The sequence below is a fragment of the Labrus bergylta genome, chromosome 15 (assembly GCF_963930695.1).
Source record: "Labrus bergylta chromosome 15, fLabBer1.1, whole genome shotgun sequence".
In the NCBI taxonomy this organism is placed as follows: Eukaryota; Metazoa; Chordata; class Actinopteri; order Labriformes; family Labridae; genus Labrus; species Labrus bergylta.
The window spans coordinates 21741623-21749449 of record NC_089209.1 but is presented as its reverse complement, the minus strand read 5'-3'; positions in this window follow the sequence as shown (position 1 = coordinate 21749449).

The window sequence follows — 7827 nt, the reverse complement described above, 5'->3', positions numbered from 1 at the left end:
CATCTGGGTCTACTGGATGACGCATGGCACCCAAACATCCAAAAGACCCCTAAGCCTCCCCAAGTGCGTGTGGGAGCCTTACTCGTTTTAACAATGAATACAACTGTTTAAATAGCACAGGTGCTTTTGTACATGAACATACGTCACATTAAAACTTTACAACACGTTACAACATATGGGCTAAAACATGAGAATTGTGGGGGTAAGCATGACTCATGTCAATACACATGCTTCCCATTTGTATGCGTCCCACTTATATAAAACAATATAATGCTACTGTGAGCACTTTTTAAATTTGAGTAGCATGGTGTGATGGCCTTTCACTGTCCTCCAGAATGGTAAGTAGACACAAATGAGTATGAGCAGTTTAGCTTCAAAACTAGGGCAGCTTCCATTTCATGTATCTGATGAAAAGTAGTGTCTGACCTGGTCTAAACACCTCTGCTGATTTGACAAATTTCTGCTTCCAGCACCCATCAAACACCATCCCCATCAGCCACAAGACCACCCCAAAGCAATCTCCTCCAACCTGCTCCACCCTCTGACAGCTACATCTGCCACTGAATCTCTGCCTTTTTCCCCTTAAAGTTCAGCCACAGACGACGTTATGTTCCGTCGGTTCATTCCTGCCTGTTTTCGTTCGGCTCGGCGTAGCTGCCACAAAACACCCCGATCAGCACTCTCTGCAATTACCGAATAGACCGAGGAAGCAGCGGCTTGATTTAGCAGACTACGGGGACTGCCATTTTCTATTATCTTTGGGTCTGTGATGATTTATGCTGCATGTGTGCGAATGAATGTGTGCTTGCGTCTTTCTCTCTCAAACACTTTCTCTTCTTCCCTTCCCTTTCCTTCCTGTCTGTCTGTACCTTTTGCTCTCTCTTTCTCCACATGCTAATATCTCGTCTTTTCTCCTGGGCTGGGCCCCTGACCCAAACTCCACAATACCAGATGTCTGTACAAACTAAGCAGGAGGAAGTCCTGGCTACATGATATGAAGATGAAAGCTAAGATGGTGTTTGATAGGCATCGTGCTGGGCTGCTGTCCATAAACAATGAGAAGGAGAGCTGAAATATTAAAGAGTGTGCGCTTTTCTCAGAGGATTCCCACACAAAGAAAATAATTTCACAAGAGATTGTTCCATATATGGTTACATACTATACAGAAGGGACCCCTGTGTGTTAGCTACTCAGCATCTCACAGGCTGCAACAATGGCAAGCTGTTCACCACTGCCCTTGGGAAAGGAGCATGAACTACACTCTATAATAAATCATAATTTCTCTTCTGTAATTAAAGTATCTGAGTACATACAGCTCAAAACAACATAACGCCTGGGGAAGGGCATATTACGTTAATATTCATGGCCACAAAGCTACATAGTACGAAATTAAATGACAAATACCCTATATGAGCCCACGATCAAAGCATCTTAAATACATGGTATGTACCCACTTCCTGGTTAGGAAAGGAAAGCTGCAGAAAGACACAGAGCTGAATTTAGCCTGGAGCGATGACATACTAAAACTGTCCAGTAGCCACAAGACCTTCCTTCCTGCCTCTCCCCCAATCCCAACCCAGCAGGCCATGCTGTTCCAGTAATTGAGTGAGTAATGGACTTATTCCGCTGAGTGGTTCTCTGGGTGTACTCAATACTGGGATGTAAATCCTGTGGCAAATGGCAGATTATAGAAAAAAAAACTTAAGGGAAATAAATACAAGCCAAAAAGAAAAAAGTTAAAAAACAAAAGAAAATCCATACTCCCAACTATTCCCACACAGTACATTCAGTTGAGGTCTCAGCTTTAACCATTTTCATCAGAAAATTTCATTCTGAAAATTCCAGTGCTTTCTTTGGCTTTCTATGGGTCGTCTGCTGGCGCTGTAAGTACCAAAACCATCGAGTCTTTATTCTGAGTTCTTTCTCTACCTTCACATTTCTGTCCGTCTCCCATACCGACTTCTTGTTTGTCCCTTCATCCACACCCACTGTCCTCAATACACCCAGGCTGAACACTGGACTCATGCCACGCATTCTACCATTGGGATGCAGAGATCGGACTAATCCCTTTTCTCCAAACACACCATGCAAGCCTTGATCCTCTAACAATTAGCTTGTACAATAAACCCATTATCCATAAATCCATCAGAGGTCTCAGTTCCATCTCAACCAAGTCTGGCTTCATCACAACACAGCTGAGGATTCTTGTGGTTTTCTGTCTCTATTAACCAACAACACATTGAGGATGTGTCTGGATTAGCACACATCCTAATGGATGCACTCAAGTTGTCATGTCATCCATTATTCTGTCCATATCTCTTTCATCTGAATGTGAATCTAGACTATTAATTTAACATCCTCGCATATTTCTTCCTCCCCGCCTCTCATTCAGCTGCCCAGTGACCACCATGGTTAAACAGCGCACCCACACCATACACTTCACTGGAGGAATGGACTGATTGATATAATCCCTTTCCTCAAAACACACCATTATGTCCAGATTCCCTCACAATTAGCAGCACACGGCCAGATAGCCTATAGTGAAAATAAGCCGCCTCGAGTCAAAACAAACAGTCACGGGCGAAGGGGGCAGAAACGCACAGCAAGCCGCCAAGCGAAATATTGTTGGTCCGCCTTGTCATGCTGATGCTACGTGGAGATGGTAGCAGTGATCTCATCTGCTAAATATTGTTTTTGCCATATAGGCTACAGGCTCTTTTTCCCCTTGTTCTGCACACACAAATGTGGTGTATTCTTTGCACCGGGGCTATAAATTAATGTTTTTGTGGGAGCCTGTTGCTAGGGGCTGGAAAGGGTTTGCAAGTGAAGGAAGGGGGGCGGTGGCCAGGGGCCAATTAAAATACAGATGTCTGACTGTCGGTGTAATTCCATTCAGCCATGATTTACATTTAGAACAGTCACCCAAGGCCTGCCACTCTACGCTCACACAGGAAATCGAAGCTGACTCCAACCTAATGAGAAAAGTGAACCCCCCGAACTTTTACGAGACTCTCGTCTGAAAGGAGCCTTGCAACTTTGGCCTTAATATGAAAGTCCTTTCAGCTAATCACCCACTGACAGGGGAGACCTGTGCATTAGAAGCCCAGCAACCAATTTCACTTTGTGCTGTTGGCGTGAAAAATGCATGGCGGGAAAGTTGCCCTTTGTTAGTATGCTAGGTTGGCAGCCTCTCCTAAGGATAATCCCTCTCAAATAGTTAACCACATTTGGAGCAACATGCTAAGAATGTATTTGCCTGAGGATAAAGGACTTAAGTGGACTGAGAAGACCAAAATTGGTTTTAGTTTTCTGAATTTGTATTAAAAACCACAATAAACGCATATTTTCCCAACGTTGGTTTCACAGCATTTAGAAGTCCGCCTCCTCTCTTCCAAGATATTTAAATAATGTAATGATGTGACAAAACACTGTGTAACATGTGGTACAACAAAGGAAGTTGGTGGGTGTAGTAGTGAGATTAGAGGGGTAAGGGGACAAAGTCAGACAGGCACATTGACCATCAACATCTTATAAACCACTTTAAGCTAGCAATTATTGAAACACTTTCGCCGCCAAAGGATGCCACAAAGGAGAGACCCTCTGTCCACTGGAGTTACATCATAATAAGCTGAACATCATGGAGGGTCCAATTCTACCACTTAAAACCTCTGGAAGGGTCTCTATGTTTGAGACCTGAGGCTGTTTTGGCCTCATATGTGCCATGTCCATGGTTACCATGGGAGACAAAAAGGGAGGTCAGGGAATGGTAAAAAGCTAACATTAGCTGTTGGTACTGCTAATAGAGTAAAAAGTTATCAGAGCAATTTTATTATCTTATAGCCAAAAATCTAGCTATTCTGATTAAGGTCATTACACAAAGAATAAGATAATGAAAAAAAGTTGACGAGGGAGTTGAACGGATGAAACATAACTCATAGTTGTGGCTTCTTTCTTGCTAAGATTTAAGTGAGGAAATAACTTTCATCTCTGTATAGCCCTGTTTAATTATGCACAAAACTCATGAAAACGTCACTTAATTTCTCGGGTGAGTTGCATGAGTGAAAGCAGACACATTTTTCACTTTTAACATTACCCAAAATTTGTCTTGCCTGGCCTTTGTACAGTTTTTTTTCACATGAAGTCAGGATGAGCCAATGTGAGAACACAGCAGGAAATATTAAGGACATTTCCCATGAATGAGTGAGAGGTGATGACGTTTATCTCTTGTGACCGGCACACAACAGTTTTTACAATTTGTAAACATTAAAGAAGGTCGTCAAGGTGTCATAATGATTTGAACTGTATCCTTACAGCAAGAAGGATCTTGGTATTGGAACCTGGTTTGAGTTTACAAATTTCCTCCTGTATATGATTGGCTTCTCTTTGGGTACATTGGCTTCCTTCCACAGTCCAGTGACACGCAAGTAAGGTTAATTGGTTACTTCCAGGGCAAACCTCTCCTCTTACCCAATGATAATAGATAATCCATCAATCAATCAATTTTTATAAATAAGGGATAAGGGATGGGTGGATAAATAAACGAGAGCTAATTGCAGGAAGATGGACTGCTTGGCCTTTAGACAGAGTCAGACTGCCCCCCCCCCCCCCCCTTCCAATCCACGTACTAAGCTAACCTAACTAGAGTAGCCCAAAAACACTGTACCGACATAGCAGTGGTCCTTTTGTAAAAATAATTCCTGAAATGTAACTAACCTTTAAACTCTAAAGAGATGCAACTTTTTATCCACATAATATGTTTTTTGATGGACAAAATTTGAATGTATTATAATTTGACAACAAGATTCTGTTTATTAGTTGGAACAGCACAAAAGCAGTCGAGGTCTTCTTTAATATATAGGGATGGTTTGACTTTTACTGGCATTTAGTCACAACATTGATTTGTCAGAACAAGGGCACATAAAGCACAGTGAGAACACACTGTGCCGTGCTTGTCAATAACAGTAATCCTGTATATGGAAGGGAACGGGGTATGTTATGTCCACAGCAATAACTCACAACTTTCTTTACAGTCTGCGGTTTTATATCTGCTGTATGTTCTTTACTGTGATATCCCTGCCTCACCACTGCCTTCAAAATATTTCCCAGCAAAAGCAATCTTAAAGTTTACTGTACATCCAACCTCCTGTGCAAATCAGAGCTGTATTTTGATTCCCATTTTATAAAGAAAGGTCAGTACAGCGGTGATTTATAATACATTCTCCTGTAAATTCAACAAGGTGATCCATCAACACTAAAAAGGAGCCCCATAATAAATATTTGCCTCCTCAAGAGCCTGTGAGGGAATACACAGGAGGGGTGTTTTTCATGAGTGAGATTGAGAAATATATTGGAAATTCAACAAACATACAGCAAAAAAAAAAAAAAAAAAAAGTCTACACAGGAAAGCCAGAATGAAAAAAGGGTCGGCTTGTTATCAGGAGACAGGTTGCTTTGTTTCTGACATCTGTTTATTAATTTTAGAGCTCACTCTGATCCACTTTAAATGGCCCAAATTCAGCACACGGCCAGTGCCATCAGCGTAGGTGTTGCCAGCCATTCTTCTGCAGCTCATCCATCTGTGATAAACAGGATACTGTGTGAAGACAATGCAGCCAGGAAGCACACTCTCGTCGTCTTGTCCCTGAGGAGTTCCTCTGGGGCACGCTGGCTCGAGTACCATCTCCCCTTCATGGTCAAAATGTGCAAGTCATGCTCGAAAAATAGAGGAAGCGCACAATGCTGTTGGAATTCTGAGTTCGCTTTCAAACAATAAGTCTGACCTAACCCCTGGTGTAAATCATCTGGGGGCTTCGACTTGATGTGGAGAACAAAGAAAAGCAACCTTAAGTGGTGTTTTCTTCTTCATATTCAGGGGAGGAAAGCTAGCCGAGACCGTTACATTTACAAAAAGGAAACATAAAAACTGTAAAAGTTGTGGAACTTCTCGCAGGCCTCCTGAAGACACAACAGAAGTGAACTCTTCTAAGGTTTTCCCTGTGTTGCACATTCCTGCAGTGGCTTCTTTGTGGAAAGCCATTTTCTGAACATAATATGACACTTAACTTAGAAGAACCGAGGCCTGCTAAGGCAACATATCCCACATCTGAGCCCTTGAGTATGGGCCTCTTTTCCCTTCTTTTTGCCGTGCCACACAGTGTGGGGCAGCGCAGACGGACCGGCAGTGACAGCGGTGAGAAAAAGGGCGCCCGCGAGGCACTTCTGAGGCGAGCCTCGTCTTTAATAAAAGGGGTGATCAAACATGTTCCCTGCCTGTGAAAGAAAATATTATTGCACAGAGCGGCAGAACAGGGTGAGGTAGGAGGTGAAGAACAAGTTACGTGCCAGTTTTGTCCAGTGTGATTGCTCTGATTCGGTTTCAGGGATGGTTGCGGGGAAATTGAAAACAAATGTGCAGCTTTTTGATGCGCCACCCCTCACGGCTCTTTCACTCTTATTTCTGTTTTTTTCTTCAGACTCCTGTTGCTGCCTTCTCTGGCTGCTTGAAAGATGGAAACTTGCATTCTTCTTTCCACAACAGGCACCAAGGCCACGCCAAAAACACACATTGTCCCATAAACAAGTACACAAAGACTTTCTCTCATCTCAGCCAAAGTCAGACGAAGTGTGCAAACAAAGAGAAAAGCCCATGGAAACAAAGTCTTCTCCTCGCTTTTCTGGAACCGAGCAGGAAGTGCGTGAGCTGTGGAATTACACTCTAATTGTATTGTTGACATTCTTGAGCTGTCACGGTGACAGTCTGGGCAGGTAGCTTGAATTCGTCATTTGGCAAGTGGAGCCTCCATGGCACAAAATAGCCTCAAATACTTCCCCCAGTGCTCCTCCCAATTGATTCATGTTGGTGCATCTACAATATGCCAGTTTTGTCAGCACAGAACTTTTCCTTGTGTAAAAACACACGAGTTCACACACACACACACACACACACACACACACACACACACACACACACACACACACAGCTGACTCAGCAGGATGGCATTGATGATGCGTTCTCTGTGGCAGGGACACATGTGTGCAGGGAGCTGACTGGCGTTCAGCGATGACATCATCCCAGGGTTACTAATGATTGGGTGACCTCCTCCAGTAGGTTATGCCGCCTGCAGAGCACATGCGCAGCAGACTGCTTCCTCACACAGCCTTCTTCTGTGCGACTACCGTACTTACTTTATCAGCATTAACTTGAGGCCAGGTTCGGGGAAAGCCAGCCGAACTGCACACCGCATAGGACTGTATTATCTCTGCAATCTGTATCCAATTAACAGCAAACCCACACAGAGTTCAAGTGCCACAAGGGGACAGAAGAGGAGGAAGAAGTGTGTATGTGTGTGTGTGAAGGTATCTGGGGATATGAAACCCCAGGACAGAAAAGAAAATCACACGATCTTTTGCTTTTGTATTGAGAATTCTGCTGCCTCTTTTTGTGTCATTCAACAATAGCTTTGTTCTCTGAGAACGGGAAGGCGGCAAGGCTCACCTTTATCTCCTCAATTCCCTGACGGCACCGAAATGGCGAGAAAGAGAATCCCCTCTTCTTTTATTTAATCTCATTTTTCACTGACGCAGGGTCACCGGGGTAGGAGGGAATCACTCTTCGCTCTGTGCCATGGAAATGAAAACAAAGACATGTTTGCATGCACGCTTTCTTCTGCTCCTTTATCCTCTGTTTATACAAGGACATGGCCGTCACACACACAAGACGGTGAATAGACGAGGCAGTGACAGCCAGGGCTCGACTGTGCTGCGGCAGGATATGGTAATGTGAACCAAACGAGTCTCATATGCACGGTGAGTGGCCCTCGAGACAGA